This window comes from Marmota flaviventris, chromosome X (genome assembly GCF_047511675.1).
Source record: "Marmota flaviventris isolate mMarFla1 chromosome X, mMarFla1.hap1, whole genome shotgun sequence".
Taxonomy (NCBI): domain Eukaryota; kingdom Metazoa; phylum Chordata; class Mammalia; order Rodentia; family Sciuridae; genus Marmota; species Marmota flaviventris.
In genome coordinates this window covers 53,963,725-53,980,601 of record NC_092518.1, presented here as the reverse complement: position 1 = coordinate 53,980,601, position 16,877 = coordinate 53,963,725, and the positions used below count along the sequence as shown (strand labels likewise).

General features: G+C 39.5%; 1 protein-coding gene and 1 long non-coding RNA gene across 33 annotated transcripts in view; one reads left to right on the top strand and one right to left on the bottom strand.

Moving 5' to 3' along the window:
* Positions 1 to 3,062, top strand: part of Chic1 (cysteine rich hydrophobic domain 1) — a 150,885-nt gene extending 147,823 nt beyond the window's left edge. The window contains exon 14 of the mRNA XM_071606236.1: positions 2,981 to 3,062. The gene's annotated coding sequence lies outside the window, so the exon portion shown is untranslated. The remainder of the gene's footprint in view (positions 1 to 2,980) is intronic.
* The window catches only part of LOC114081457 (uncharacterized), a 244,623-nt gene that overhangs the window by 130,018 nt on the left and 97,728 nt on the right, over positions 1 to 16,877 (bottom strand). For 28 of the 32 annotated variants that reach the window (XR_011705630.1, XR_011705606.1, XR_011705608.1 and 25 more), the window contains 3 exons: positions 13,876 to 14,121; positions 7,908 to 8,048; positions 5,067 to 5,138 (listed from right to left, as the gene is read on the bottom strand). This is a non-coding gene — a long non-coding RNA (uncharacterized lncRNA). Of the gene's footprint in view, positions 1 to 5,066; positions 5,139 to 7,907; positions 8,049 to 13,875; positions 14,122 to 16,790; positions 16,850 to 16,877 lie in introns of all 32 variants that reach the window. The other 4 variants (XR_011705613.1, XR_011705623.1, XR_011705618.1 and 1 more) reach the window with 3 other exon arrangements.

Below are 16,877 nucleotides of genomic sequence, written 5' to 3'. Positions count from 1 at the left end.
AAAAAGTCTTTTAAAGGCCTATAAACCATGTGTCTAAACGTTTAAAAGTAATAAATTAACTGTTTTAGTCAGCTTTTTTGCTGCTGTGACTAAATGACCTGACCACAACTGTAGAGGAGGAAAATTTATTTTATGGCTCAGTTTCAGAGGTCTTAGTCCATAGAAGGCCAGCTCCATTCCTCGGGGTCACAGAACAGCATGGCGGAAGAGTGTGGTGGAGAGAAGCAGCTCACATCATGATCAGAAAACAGACAGGTCTCTACTTGCCAGATACAAATGTATACTCTCAAACCTAGGCCCCCAATGCCACCCTACCAGCCTTCAATTACCACTCAGTTAATCCCTATCAGGGGATTAATGCACTAATTGGATTAAGGCTCTCACAACCTAATCATTTCTTCTTTGAACTTTCTTGCATTGTCTCACACGTGAGCTTTGGGGGGCACACCTCATATCCAAACCATAACATTAACAAATTGTTTAAAAAAAAAAAAGAAAAGAAAGAAAAAGAATGTAGTACTGTTACATGCTACACTGTAAATGAACCTCGGAAACATTATGCAATGGAAAGTAGTTACAAAAAGGCCACATACTGATTCTGTTTATACAAAATGTCCAGAATACCCAAACACATAGACAAAGTAGATGAGTGGTTACCAAGCAATGAATGAAGGGGATGATTGGGACTAACTGATAATAGGTACACAGTATCTTTTTGGTGAAGGAAGTGTTCTACAACTGGATAGTGTTGATGGCTACATGGCCAGGTGGGTGTGCTGGGAACCACTGAAGTGTACACTTGGCAATAAACTAGTATAAAAATAAGGGAGTTCACTAGGTGCAGGGGAACACACCTGTAATCCCAGCAACTTGGGGATCTGAGAGGAGGAATGCAAGTTCAAGACCAGCCTCAGCAATTTAGTAAGACCCTAAGCAACTTAGTGAGACCCTGTCTCAATAAATAAATAAATAATAAGCATTTTTAAGAGCTAAGGAAGGGCACTCTGTAATCCCAGTAGCAGACGCAGGAAGAGTTCAAAAAGCCAGCCTCAGCAACTTAGCAAGGTGTTAAGCAACTCAGTGAGACCCTATCTCTAAATAAAAGACAAAAAAGGGCGGGATGTGGCTAAGTGGTCAAGTGCCTCTGGGTTAAACTTAAAAAAAAAAAAAAAGGAGCTCATTCTAAGTACAATAGTTAAATAATTAAAGTACAATACTTATTTTTTATTTTATGTTTCTGTCATGGGGGAGATGGGTATTGAACCTAGGACGCACTATCAGTGAGGTATATCCCCAGCCCTTTTTACTTTTTATTTTGAGATAGGATCTCATTATGTAGCTTGGGGCCTCAGGAAGTGCTGAGGTTGGCCTTGAATTTGTAATCCTCTAGTCTTGTCACCGGGATCACAGATGTACCCTTCTGTGCCTGGCTCCAATGCTTATTTGCTATATTCCTTCTTAAGTAATAAGACCATTCTTCCTTTTCTCATTTGTGTTCGGGTTTCTGGGATCTTTTGAGTGCACCCTTGTTTTCTAAACTGCGTTGCTTAGAAACCATTTAAAATTTAATTTAAGTACCCCACAAATTAGTCTTTGCACCATTGAAGCAGCATATGACTGGCTGCCTGCCTCCTTGGCTATGTTGTTAACAGAAACTCTAACCCTAAGCCTGGCACCCTTCATACCCACTATGCTCTGGGAAATAGAAAGAGCAACCCACACTTTTCATGGCTACTTAGGCAAAATATGTACCCTCTGACAGACCATAAGAGGAAGAGAGGGTGGCTTCCCCTGGCCTCAGACTTTTGTTAGATGTCATAATACTGCCTAGCCACCTGGGGCCACAGAAAATATGCTTACCAGAAAATCCTTTGGGATTAACTGAGTGAATAGTATTGTAGTTCACATACTATGTGGAAAGCCATAGGCCCACAGGTCAGGCTGCAGCACATGTGAAATTATACTCATTTGAACCTAAACTTCCATCAAGACCACAAAACAACAAAACACACATACAAACTCTAATGGTGGTGGTCCACTTTAAAAGGCTTTGCATATAGCGCCAGCTGCACTGCTACTGCAACTTATTTTTTAAAAGGACATGTTTCACTCCCTTTTCTTCTCTAATCTCTCTTCCTTCCTAATCTCAAGAGGAAAAGGGTTAACTTTCTTCCCCATCCTAGAAAGAATTACTTGTGGGCTAGGGTTGTGGCTCAGAGGTAGAGTGTTCTGTAGGCTTGAGGGACTGGGTTCTATCCTCAGCACCACATAAAAATAAAATATTGTCTCCACCTATAACTAAAAAATAAAGATTTTTTTTTTTTTTTTTTTTTTTTTGTATAAAGAATTACTTATTTGGGGGCACACACCCACCACAGAAACAAAGTAATCCAGACTTTGGGGCTACCACCAGAAGACCTCAGAAATGACTATCTCCCAAATTAACGAGTGAATTAAAACTCTTGGACAGAAAACATTTGAAATTTAGCCTTTGAATCATCTCTTTAAAAGCCCTCTTGCACAGAATCACAGCCTCTGGGACAAAAGTCCTCTGTGTTTCTCATTTGCTAGCAAAGCAATAAAACTTCCTTTTCCTTTTTCTCAAAATGACGTCCTTGCTATTGGATTGGCATCAGGATAAGGATTAAGCTTTCAGTAACAAAATCACTCTAGTGGGCAATTACATGGTATTTCATTAACTATTGATCATATTCGCTTAGATTTATAAATTGGAACTCTTGTGCACAGGTGATATGAAAAATGGTGCGGCTCCTATGGCAAACAATTTGGTGAATTCTTAGAATTTTAGATGGTTTTGGCTTCTATTTTAAATTTAAGTTGACCTTTCCCATACTAGAAGCAGGGCTTACATGCCCTTAACTCAGCTTCTAGTTCTCCTATCCTCTTAGTTCTTCAACAAGACCATTCCAAAAATCTACCTTATAGACCATCTCCTAATAATCATCTCCCTTTGCTACAGCTCAAAACAACCTATTTGACTCATCCAGTCATGTTCACATCCCACAAGAACTCTGCAGATGTGCCAAAGAAACTCCTATTCAAGTCACTGTGGCCTCCAGGGAGCTCCTGTCTACTTACTATGATCTATCAATCTTAGCTCCACTCAGGAAACTTGCCTGAATTAAAAACCATGAACTTCAACAAATGTTTTGGCCTTAAGTCAATCTCTGTCTCTCTTGCTCCTCACCTTCTTTTCGAGTGTGCATGTCCCACAAGAATGCACTCTTACTGATGGTCCTGCAAAGTCTGCTGCCCACTTCTCTTTAGGATTTCTTTCTTTTTTTTTTTTTTTTTTTTTAATATTTATCTTCTAGTTTTCAGCGGACACAACATCTTTGAATGTGGTGCTGAGGATCAAACCCAGGCCGCACGCATGCCAGGTGAGCGCGCTACCTCTTGAGCCACATCCCCAGCCCTCTTTAGGATTTCAAAATAATAAAACAATAAAAACTGCTCCTTCATGTTTGTATTCGAGTCTGTGTGATTGTGCTGCCTCCTCAGTGTGTTGCCTCATTGAAACACCCCAATCAAATTCACCTCCTGTCCAGGGTTCTCCTACAGAGTGGCTATCCTGGCAAAAATAAACTGGACATGGGTCAGAAATTCAGGCTAACACGTGTTTCCCATTACTAAGGACATGCTGCCATCTATTGGTCTCCAGTGGCACTGCAGCTTTTACCCCTTCTTTTGTTTCATTGGCTATTCATCCCCCCACACCCATCCCCCTATGCACAAACACCTGGTGTGAGTAGCAAAAGGCTTAATTTAAAAGCCAGGAAAACCCATTGTCACCCACAGAGAAGCGCTTAGCAAAATAAAGAAATGTAAATGCACATCCGTTGTCCTTGGGCTCCTCTCAGAGCAGGAAACTTCTTGCAAGCTTGGCAAAAGACTCAGATGTCATAGCCCAAGGAGGGCCTTGCAAACCCAAAAGTGGTCAACTGGGTGGTCCTAGGAGAGGACATGGCTGCATAGGAAGGGGACCATAAACCACGAGAAATGCTCACTACATGCTCCACTTAAACAATAGGAATTGACAAAGGAAGCATCCCAAGACAAAGGGGAAAAGTTTTAGCTGCACAGAAATATAAGCTATTTTAAAGCCTTTACTTAAAAGATGAAGAAGTGGGGGGAAGGGAATGGAGTATAGTGGTAGGGAGGGCTGCTGCTCATTGTCAACAGATCCTTTTCCCTTGGCTCTATTCCTCTTCTCAATCAGAAAAAGAAACTTAAAACAAGAACTTCTGTCAGATAAAATCCTAAAACACATTAAAAAATGTTTAAAGGAAAAAAGGCTGCCACTTAAGCCAGCTACAAAGCAAGGAGAAAAATAAGGGGAACTTTTAGTACTTAGGGATCACCACGTATAGAGAACACAATGCTAGGACTAGACTACATAAATTACTTATTAAGTCATAAACACTAAAAAAAAGATAAAAGACAAAAATTGTGTGTGTGTATATATATAAAGAAGTTTAATATAAACAATATGATAAATTGTTTTCCAGTAGGAACAAATCATAATTAAAATAAAACAAATTAACCTAGTTTGGTCCAACTGAATATTCAAAATTCATGTACTAGTTTATATACAAAAGATATATTTATGTAATGTATTTATGTAAGAAAAAGGGAAAAACAAAGTGCTGATTGACTGTGTGTCTAAACACTAACTTTCGAAAAACTACACCAATTGACAAAAATTCACTTGGCTAATAATACTGGGGCTCCAAAAAGGTACACCTGGGATCCCATGAAATTTTAAAATTCTGCAGCTTTCAATCTTCAACAGGTAACTAAATATAATACAGAAAAAAAAAAAAAAAAACGGCTATGGCTGCCTTCCCCAAATTTCCCACACTCATAATACTCACTGTTCCAAAAATTTCTATATTGGTCATATATACTCTGACACAAAGAATATACTGAAGTAAGTTTGTGCATCTACAAATTAGCTTGATAAAATGGGATCTCATTTACACTGGGTTAAAACAGTTCAATGGCTCTATTAAGTTAATACAGGACTTTTGAGCATAAAAACATACCTAGCTAATTAAGAAGGACTTGATGCTAGTGTCTGTTTTCTCATTTGACAGGCCAATTTGGTCTTCTTGAATCTGAAATAATAAGCAAGTAAAATGAATAAGAGGGTAGCAGAGGGAAAGAGGGCACACCTGGGACTAAAATGGAGCAAATTACATTCCATGCATGCATGATTATGTGAAAATAAACTCTACTATAATAAAATAAACTCTGACTATAATGCATCGATACAATCGTTTTTTAAGAAAAGAAATAAAAGGTGCTTTATGGTGCTTTACCCAAACCTTAATACTTTGATTCCATCCTTAAAGCCTCCCTAAACAATAGTCAATATTATTAAAATCGGAGCTGCTTTTGGAACTCGATGAGGAATCAGGATACGTTAAGAACACCCTCTTCCAGGCAGCTTTGTCTGACACACATACGAAGTACATATAAAGTCAAGGTTTTTTAGTATTTCCTAATCTCAGATGCAACATAGCCCTCATTTAAATGTTCTGGGGCTGGGGATGTGGCTCAAGCGGTAGCGCGCTCGCCTGGCACGCGTCCAGCCCGGTTCGATCCTCAGCACCACATACAAACAAAGATGTTGTGTCCGCCGAGAACTGAAAAATAAATATTAAAAAAAAAATTGTCTCTCTCTCAAAAAAAAAAAAAAAAAATTATAAAAATGTCCTTGCAGGCGGAAGGCAGAGGGCGGGGGAGGAGAGCGGTCGCTGAGTGATTGTGTCATCAGTAGGCGCCGCTCTTCCCCGCCCCCACCCCTGTCCTTGTCGAGAGGCGGGAAACCTACACAGAGGGAGGAGCCTGATGAGCTCATAGCTCCATGGCTGCTGCTGGAGAGTGCTGCGAGCCAGCGAGCACTGGAGAGCAGCCTACACCTCAGCGCTAACCCGGACCAGCGGGCCCCTGGCGTCCCCCTTTTCCCCAGCTCTCCTTCTCAGAAAAGGTGGCTCCTCATGCCCGTAAACAAGCCAGAGCCTTTGTCAGAGCCCTTGCCAGAGCCAGCAGCAGGACACCAGGGAGGCTGCTACTGCCAGCCTGGACTGGGGACTTCCTCTTTAGTAAGTGGACCCTGAGGAGGGGCTGGGATTTCTGGCTCGGCCTGAGTCACAGCGCAAAGATCCACAAGGTGTAGGGAGAGGAGTCCACGTGGCAGCCTCAACTGCTGGAACACAGGGAAAGTAGCGCCAAGCTGAGTCATTGCTTCTCTCCAGTCTGCTGCCTGGAATACCTTCCTGGGCCTGTAGCATGTCACCCTGGATTGTATGATACCTTACCCCAGCTCAGGAGCCACCCTCACTCTGAGTGTGGGGACCATATAAAGAAATAAAATAAAGGTCTATCAACAACTAGAAAAACATTAAAAAAAAAAAAAAAAAGTCATGGGCTGGGGATGTGGCTCAGTGATAAAGCATGCTTGCCTAGCATTTATAAGGCCCTGGGTTCAATTCTAGCACCACCACTACCAAAAAAAAAAAAAAAAAAACACCTTAGAAAAAAAAATCATGACTGTCCCTGTACAAGTGGCACAGAAAAAACATAAATAAGCAAGACACCCAGGAAGAAGAAAGGGAGATGAGCAGAACCATCCTCTGGTTGTAGCCACACTACCACTGCTTCTTCTCATTTTTGAGCAGGAGCCTTCCACAGTTACTGCCTCAGTGCCAAGGAGGAAGGAAACCAACCCACTTTCTCAGCACCAGGACTTTTCTCTAAAACAGTGTCTCCACCATCAGCAATATTTCTAAAAGACCTGCCCATTCACCCCCTCCCCTCCGCATTCTATACAAAGACAACAAAAATGAAAACAAACTTGGGCCACGGTTCAAAGGTCCACTCCTTTTCTTTGGAAAAAAAAATATGCAAAATCTCAGAATGTACATGTTCCGTGTTCAGCAATACCAACAACTATTGGGGACCTGAGAGCAGCCAATGGCCAAGGGCAAGAACAACACTAGATGAATTGTGTCCAATCAACTACACGCCTCTTCCAAGAATGGCAGAAAATGTTGCAGGTGACATGTACATGTACTACTTGAAATGTTTCACTTAACTGCTACAAAACGTAAGTGATTATTCAGTCATTAAAAGGAGTAAAGGAAAACAGAAAATTGTAATTAATAATTTTTGCATCAATAATTTTTTTATCAAAGGCCCACAAACCACATGCCTAAACATTTAAAAGTCATAAATCAAGTTAATAAACTTAAAAAGTCATGCTGTTTATTTAAATGTCCAGAATAGGCAATCCCATAGAGATTAGGGGTTGCCAAGCAGTGAGGGGAGGGGACAACAGGGACTAAGGGCTAACAGGTACACAGTGTCTTTTGGGGTAACAGAAGTGTTCTGGAACTGGATAGTGGTGATGGCGCATGGCAAGGTAAATGTGTTGGGAACATTGAAGGGTCCAGGAAGGTTAAAATGGTTGCTGTTATGTGACATACATATCAGTACAATGCAATAAACATAAGGGAGCTCATTTTAACTTTTAAATGGAATAATGAAACTCCAATGACTATTCCGTGTATCTACAAGGCACTTAAAATTAATATAAGAACTCCACTAGTCACTGTAGATGACTTACCTGTCACTGCTACATTAGTAGAGTTCATGCAGCTTCTTTTCATCAATGCCAAGCTTGTATATGGCTCAGTGTGCTGAAATATTCATTTCTACTTTGTATTGAAATTCTCTGAACATTTACTTCAGAAGTCCCTATCTTTGCAGTAAGCCATGGTTTTAACAAAACTAGGCAAATGCATCAAGGCCAGTGTATTGTCACTTCAAAGCATACCCCAGTCCCACATCCCCCAAAACATGGCCATTTTCCTAAATCTCACCAATGGAGATGATGTGACTTTGTGTGCTGAAGAAGTCTTCACCCCTATGCCAAAATCTTCACCTGGCTTTTCTTCCTGAACTCATTACATAGTCCATGATCCATGCACTCTGTACAAATGTACAATCCTAAACTTCTATACCTAGAAGAAAAACAGGCACAGGTCACAAAAGTTAAAGGAGATTATTTACTTCCTTAGGAGGCACCTGCATCAAGTGCCTTGTCGCTGGGGACAGGATCCCACACTCCCTGATTTTTTGGCCTGCTGCTATACACATTCAGCTTTCCCCATAATCTTTCAGCTATACATTTTAAAATAATGCTAGTGGCCTCAAACATGTGATCCTCTTGCCTCAGCACCCTAGTTGCTGGGATTATAGGCATGCATCACCATGCCTAGCTTGGGTAACATTTTATCTCAGGTAAGACCTTATCTTAGTAATCTTTTCTCTGTTATTATGGTTGAACTCCTGAACTAGGCCATAGCACCCAGCCTAAAGAGTTCTAGAGGTAAGCTCAAGTTATTACTTGCCTTGTTGTTGTTAAAATTCGTCCCCTGACCCAGTGAGGTATGATACTCTTGCACAGCAGGGGCAGGATGATAAGCCAAAAAGAAGGGCAGAAGACCCTATATCCTTGCCCACCAAAGATCCCTCAGGATGTCACACAGTTGATTCAGGAACATAAAATTCCCAGATAATATGCATGGTCCTCAGTTATATACTCTGCCTTTGAGTAAACCAAGGGCCTTATGTAAGGTCCTAGAGGTTGAAAAACACTCTTTTTTTTTTTAAAGAGAGAGAGAGAATTTTTCAATATTTATTTTTTAGTTTCGGTGGACACAATATTTTTTTTTGTATGTGGTGCTGAGGATTGAACCCAGTGCCCTGAGCATGCCAGGCAAGTGCGTTATGGCTTGAGCCACATCCCCAGCCCGAAAACACTCTTAAGGCCCCTGTCTCTCTCTTGAAAGTAGATCCAGGCCCCTCAAAGGTGAACTGGAACAAACTATAGAAAGAGGCCATCACCTATGCCCAGAGCTACTTGGGCCAACCAGGACACAAGGAAACAAACAAAAGGGTTGGGGACTTAAAAAAAAACAAAACAAAACAAACAAACAAACAAAAAAAACAACCAAAAGTTTCAAACAAAACTTTTGTTTGAAAAGAACTGATACTTCAAACAAAAGACAAAATTATGCTGTCTTAAGGAAGGGCTATTAGAGTTCTCTCAGCAAACACTATTTTCTAAAGTCATATTGGAAAGATAGAGGACAAAATAGGCTGCCTATAGGCAGTGCAGCAGGGGCCTATCCCTACCCCTCTTCCTGTAACCATCCTGAGTTTCAGCAAAGACAACAACTGAACACTATGGTTTCAAGCAGCTAGGAATGCAAGAAAAGGAAGGAAAGGAAAAAAAGGAGGGAAAGAAAATAAGTTAAGACAAAATTTCCAACATAGAAAATAAAAGATAACAAAAAAATTACATAAGTAAATATAATATTTTATATATTATTTATACTTAACATGTTCATATATATATATATATATATATATATATATATATATACACACAGACACACACAGATTCACAATTTTACAGAATTTGAAACTCAAATTTTTAAAAATATTTGTTTATGTGGTGCTGAGGATCGAACCCAGTGCCTCATGCATGCTAGGCGAGAACTCTACCACTGAGCCACAACTTCAGCCCCAGAACTCAAATTTTACATACTAACATTTACAGGGCTGGGGATGTAGCTCAGGGGAAGAGTGCTTGCCTGGCATGTGTGAGACGCTGGGTTCGAGTCTTAGCACCACATATAAATAAATAAATAAAATAAAGGTCAATGGACAACTACAACTAATTTTTTTTTAATTATTAATTATTGATAGAATACAATTTTTCACATATAATAATAAGCACATATCAACATAGGTTCTGAATTAATTTTAGCATTTGCTAAAATGCACTAATTGACTAAGCTCCAGAATCAATAGATTCCTGGGGCTCATCTATTTATACCTGGATATATTGCTGAAGTTAAACATTATAATTTTAATAAAATAACTACTTTTATAGGAAAAATAGTTATGCCCCATTTTAACTATATAGTTGCTTGAGTTTCCCATGGTCATAGTTCCTATTGCCATAAAATATCCTGCATTGGGCATAGATGCTGTCACAAATTAAAATTAAGACACATATGTAGGCTAAAATGGACTAGAGGACAGAAATAAACTCTTGCTCAAATGATTTTTGACCAACAGAACCACTGAATGTAAAGCACGATCCTTTTTCATTGGAATAGTTAAAATAACTGTGAATGATTAAAAAAAACAGAAAAAAATAAAAAATAAGCAGCAGGTAGGAGGATTGAAAGCTCAAAGCCAGCCATAGCAACTTTACAAGATGCTCATCAACTTGGAGAGACCCAGTCACAAAATAAAAAATAACAAAATAATAAAGGGCTGGGGATGTGGCACAATGGTTATGTGCCCCTGGGTTCAATCCCTGGTACCAAGAAAAAAAATTTATATAACAAAAAGTTTAAAAAAAAATGTTCTGGGGCTGGGACTGGAGTTTAGTGGCAGAGCGCTTGCCTAACAGGCGTGAGGCCCTGGATGCAATCCTCAGTGCCACATAAAAATAAATAAATAAAATAAAGGTATTGTGTCCAACTACAACTAAAAAAATAAATATTTTAAAAAATGTTCTGACAGATTTTTATACCACCACATAGATATAACTGAACTCTAACAAATAATAAACTCCACTGATTGACAAAAATTCATGTAATTAATCATAGTAGGGCTCAAATTAAGGTTACATCTGGGCATTCCACTGATTTTAAACCCTGTTTCCTCTTTATTTTGTTTTTTGCTTTTATTGTTGGTGGTGGGATGGGTACTGGGATTGAAGCCAGGGACAAAACCACTGATCTACAGCCTGGGCCTTTTTTATTTTTTGATACTGGGTCTCTCCAAGTTAATGAGCATCTCATGAAGTTGTTATGGCTGGCATTACAGCAGGACTCCAGCACACCTGGCCCGCTATAATCTTAGGTAATTAATTTCATATAGAAAGAAAAGTATAGGTCTTCATTTAGCTTTTGCCTTGATTTAATTTTCCATAGTTAGTCACTGCTTCAAAATGCTCTAATATTGGACATAAATGTTCTGAAAGAAGAAAAATAAAGTCTTTGGTACTTAAAAGTGGGCTTGAGAAAATGGGACCCCATGAATCCTCATTTAAAATTGTTAACATAACCAGTGTAAATTAAAAGAGGGGTCTCAAGTCCTAAAACTCATTATGTTAAAGCCTAATAAATAGGTATAGCTGGGGGTGTTGCTCAGCTGTACAGCATTTGTCTTCCATGTGAAGGTCCTGGGTCTAATCTCAAGAACAGCAAAATTAAAAACTAAATCAATATGAGGCTAGGGATGTGGCTCAAGCGGTAGCGCGCTTGCCTGGCATGGGTGCGGCCCGTGTTGGATCCTCAGCACTACATACAAAAACAAAGATGTTGTGTCCACCGAAAACTAAAAAATAAATATTAAAAAATTCCCTTTCTGTCTCTCTCTTTAAAAAAAAAAGTAAATCAATAAATGCAATAATAAAGGTGATCATCCCCTCTGAGTCTCCATTTGAAAGACAAATTTTGTCTGTTCTTAAATCTGAAATGAATCAATGAGTAGATACAGATACACAAAAAATATAGAAAATAGAGCATGGGTCATGATGGTTTTCTACAAACATAATGCTGTGATCCTATCCACCAATGCCTGCTAAATCAATGTCCAAAATTATTATAATTATTAATGCTATTTAATCAACCATAAGTAAGATTTTTAGATTTGGCTAATCAATTCTGTTTAGTGCCTGTTGCATCAGGCTTTCAGCTGCAGGTTGCATACACCTTCAAAGGGACACAACATACCTTTGGTAGAAGGCTGAACATGAAGTACATCAACATCTTTTTCATTATGCAATTGGCAGACATGATGTTGATGATACATAATGTAGTCCAGGAACACTAGTACATTAATGACATCTCCTCCCAAGGAGATTCATCTAACACATTTACTAAATATATAAAAGTCCAATATCTTTTAAATTTTTTCAATTATGTTGGTAATACATTCCTCATTTACAAATTTTACTTATGCATTAAAATGAACACTCGCTCCCTTTAGAACATTAAGAAAATCCTTCATGATAAAAACACTAGGAACTGTTTTCATGCTTATATAAGTCTCTGGACCACTCAGGATAGCCAATACTTGTTCTAAGACTTTGTACACAAGAAATTGTCTCTCTTGGTCTCATGCTATGCAAACAACCAATGACTGACTGCTTACTGGATTCTTCGAAGATTTGAGGCTCTCACAGACCCTGAGCCCAGGACCCTCATTAGCCAGCTTCCCATCATGAAAATTGCACCCCACAATCTTGACATGGCTACAGAGCCTCATTAAGACAGCGTATAGCCAGGTGTGGTGGTGCACACCTATAATCCCAGCAATTTGGGACGGTGAGCAGGAAGATTGCAAGTTCTAGGCCAGTCTCACCAATTTAGTGAGGCCCTAAATAATTGAGAAAGATTCTGTTTCAAAATAAAAAAGGGCTGGGCATGTAGCTCAGTGACAACGTGCCCCTGGGTTCAATCCCAATTACCCTACTCCCCTCAAAAAATACAGGATACAACCAAATCTAGGCCCTCTGATGTATTCCACCCGAACATTAGGGTGTCCTCCCTTCTCCTCAGTGCCTTGCCACATGTCAGAGTGTTGAAGGAGGATATCTGTACCTCAGATCCCTGAACTACATGGGAAACCTCTTGGTATAAACTGAGTGAATACTAATAGGAGTTCACTGAATACACATACAACAATTTTCACCATCATATGATACAGAGCTTAATGGAAAGAATTCCTTTCCATCACTTAAGTAGGACGTCCCTCATAAGGGACAGGACCCAAACAATGTACTTGGCCAAACTTCAGGCAAAAATCTTAGCACTGGATACCCTGCTCAAGATATAGTCCCGGGCTCTGGATGTGGCTCCAGCAGTGGCGCGCTCGCCTGGCTTGCGTGCGGCCCGGATTCGATCTTCAGCACCACATACAAAACAAAGATGTTAGAACCTAGGGCCTTGTGCATGAAACATACGCTATATCCCCAGCCTTGCAATGCTGAGTTCTTGATAAGAACATTCAATAGAATCTTCGTTGTCCTTCTGGGTCACAGATACCTGGTTTAATTTGTATACATAATAGCCTGCTCAATATCTATTTTTGAAATTATAATCCAACAAATAAACTGATACATTTCTATTTCGTCCCAGGCATTAACCCAACTTTTATTATCATTATCATCATTATTTGTGGTACTGGGATACCAGTTACCACAAGTCCTACTTTTTTTTATTAATATTTTTTTTTAGTTGTTCATACACCTTTATTTTATTTATTTGTATGTGGTGCTAAGAATTGAACCCAGTGCCTCACACATGCCAGGCAAGTGTGCCACCACTGAGACACAGCTCCAGTTCCCCAGTCCTACGTTTTAAAATGTTTTTATTAGTGCATTATATTTACAACATAATAGAGGGGTTCATTTTGACATAATCATTTGTTCCATTTCAGTCCCCAGTGCTTCCTCTTTCCCTCCCCTCCTCCTGCCCACATTCCCCATCCTCTACTGGTCTTTCTTCTATTTATTTATTGTTTTTTAAATTGGTGCTTTACAGATATAGATAAACGTGGACTTCAGTGTGGTATATTCATATGTACATAGCATAATTTTGCAATTTCATTCTGTATTTCTTTCTTTTCCCTCTCCTTACTCCCCCCATTCCCCTTTCTCTAGTTTACTGATCTCCCCTCTATTTTAATGGGATCCATCCCTCAGTCCTTTTTCCCCCGTTACTTGGCTCTAGCTTCCACATATGAAAGAAAACATTTTACCCTGAAATTTCTGAGGCTGCCTTATTACTCTTAGCATGATGTTGTCCAATTTCATCCATTTACCAGCAAATTCCATAATTTCGATTCTTCTTTATGACTGAGGATACAGGGTCTCCCTCAGTTGCTCATGCTGAACTAGAATTTTAAACCCTCCTGCTGCAGCCTTCAGGGTTTCGGGGTTCACAGACATGCACCACCATGCTGGCTCAATCTTTACTGGCATCATACACACCTACCCTTCCATACCTACAGAAAAAAAAAAAAAGGTCACCAAACTTAAGAGAGATTATTTCTTTCCCTAGAAATCAACCTGTATCACATAAGTCAACCCCTTGTTGCTGGGGACAGGATCACACACTCCCTGATCTCTCTGCCTGCTACACACCTTGAGCTTTCCCCAAGGTCTTTCAGTTGGCATCTCCAAGCCTCAGCACATGAACACCTTCTCTGTACACTTATTGTCTCTACCAGTCAACCACAACTGCCTTACATCTAAAAGTGATGCTGAGGCACTAAGTTTTAGTGAATTTTTGTAACTGTATGTGGCCTCAACAACATTTAAGTAAATGTATAATTTCTCACATCAGAAGCAGGGCTTACTCTTGTCACAGATTCCAGTTATCCACTCCCTCCCAGGTCCTTATTGTGATCTATCCAGCTTTCTAGTACATGAACTCACCTTCTGGTAATCACCACCTTAAGGGACAGCTCAAACAACCTACTTGACTCACCAAGAGACCTCCACATCCCACATGTGCCTCCATGGAATTCATACCTGCTTAGTTTAAACTCACAAATTAGAACTCTCCTCAGGAAATCTGCTTCTAAGGATCTGCACCCCAGTAAGAGCTTGACCCTCAGGCCAGTCCCTCTCCAGTACCATTCAATCCCAGAACATCATGCCCTTCTTATTGGCCCTGCATAGTGTACTGACCTCTGTTCTCTGGGATTCAAAATAAATGCATGTATTAAAATATCAAACTAAAGCCTATAATAGACAAAATTATTATTTACAAATTAAAAGTGAAACTAAACTTAAAAATTTGAAATAAAATTCTGTTGCTGTTATTATTTCATATGAATTTTATTTTTATTTTTTCTGCTGCTGCCTCTGTGTCTCCTCTGACCATCAAATATCCCATCTTGAAATTTATTATGAAACATTAGTCCATTGCCTAAGTGTCTTTCTTTTAGAGCAAACAACTCTGGAAATCCCTTGCTCCAAAGAAACCCAAATTATCAAGGAAAGCCAGGTGCGGTGGCGCACATCTATAATCTCAGCAGCTGGGGAGGCTGAGGCAGGAGGATCAAGAGTTCAAAGCCAGCCTCAGCAAAAGCAAGGTACTGAGCAACTCAGTGAGACCCTGTCTCTAAATAAAATACAGAATAGGGCTCAGTGGCTGAATGCCCTTGAGTTCAATCCTCAATACCCCCAAAAAAATTATCAAGCAAAATCACAAGTCTCTAGTTTATATAAACTAGGTACACAATATAAAGTATCACAAGACACTGCTTATAACTGAGTCACACATTTCACTTCTCAAAATACAAAATGCTGGGCTCTTAAGAAGTTATTTAATAGAGCTTTGATGTCCCTGATAAGTCACACATAGCTGGCTAATTTGAGAGACTTCATGGTCTCCTCAAAAAACTTCTTTCCAAATTCAAGTCAACTGGGAGTGGTAGTGCATGCCTGTAATCCCAGTGATCTGAAAGACTGAGGCATGAGGATTCCAAATTCAAGGCCAACATGAGCGATTTAGGGCGACTCCCCCACACACACACACACACAGGAGGAGGAGGAGGAGGAAGAGGAGGAGGAGGAGGAGGAAGAGTGTTGGGGATATAGCTCAGTTGATAGAGTGCTTGCCTTGCATGCACAAGGCCCTGGGTTCAATCCCCAGAACCACACTAAATAAATAAACAAAACAGGGTGATTTCAATACACTTCTCTCAGCAATAGACAGGTCATCCAGATATTAATTCAGTAAAGAATCTTCAAACCTAAAAAATATTATAAATCTAATAGACATCTATAGAATATTTCACAACAACTGAATATGCCTACTTCTCAGCTGCTCATGGAACCTTCCTCCAAATAGATCATATTTTATGTCACAGAAGAAAGGAAATGAAAAGCCTGCTCATGTTCTTGATAGGCATAATTAATTGTTAAAATGGCCATATTACCAAAAGCAATATGCAGGTTTAATGCAATTCCCATAAAAATACCAATGGCATTCTTCAAAGACTGTGAAAAACAGTTCTAAAATTCACATAGAAGAGTACAAGGACCAGATTATCCAAAGTAATTTGGAGCAATATGAGCAGTGCCGGAAGCATTGTGACTTCAAAAACTTCAAATTATAATTCAGAGCTATGGTAACGAAAACTGTGTGATACTGGCATAAAAATGGACAAATGGACCCACAGAAGACACAGAGACAAAGGTATACAGACACAATCATGAGATCCTTGACAAAGATGCCAAAAATTAAAGTTGGAGAAATGATAGCCTTTTGAATAAATGGTACTAAGAAACTTGGATATCCATATGTAGAAGGATGAAACTACATCCTCATCTCTCACCCTGTACAAAGTCATCTCAAAATGGTGTAAAGACCTAAGAATTATACCAGAAAATCTGCAACTGGTAATAGAAAATATAGGATCAACACTCTGACACATAGGCTCAGGCATCAACTTCCTTAGTAACCTTCCTGACACTCAGGAAATAAAGCCAAGAATTAATGAATGGGATTGCATCAAATTAAGTAACTTCTGCACAGCAAAGGAAACAAGGATGTAAACAGAGAGCCTATAAAATGGAAGAAAATCTTTGCCAGTCACTCTTCTGACAGAGGAGTAATATGCAGGATACATAAAGAACTCAAGAAACTAGGGCTGAGATGTACCTCAGTGGTAGAGCATTTGCCTATCATCATATTCAAGGCCTGGGTTCACTCCCCAGCACCTAAAAAACAAACAAACAAAAACAAAAC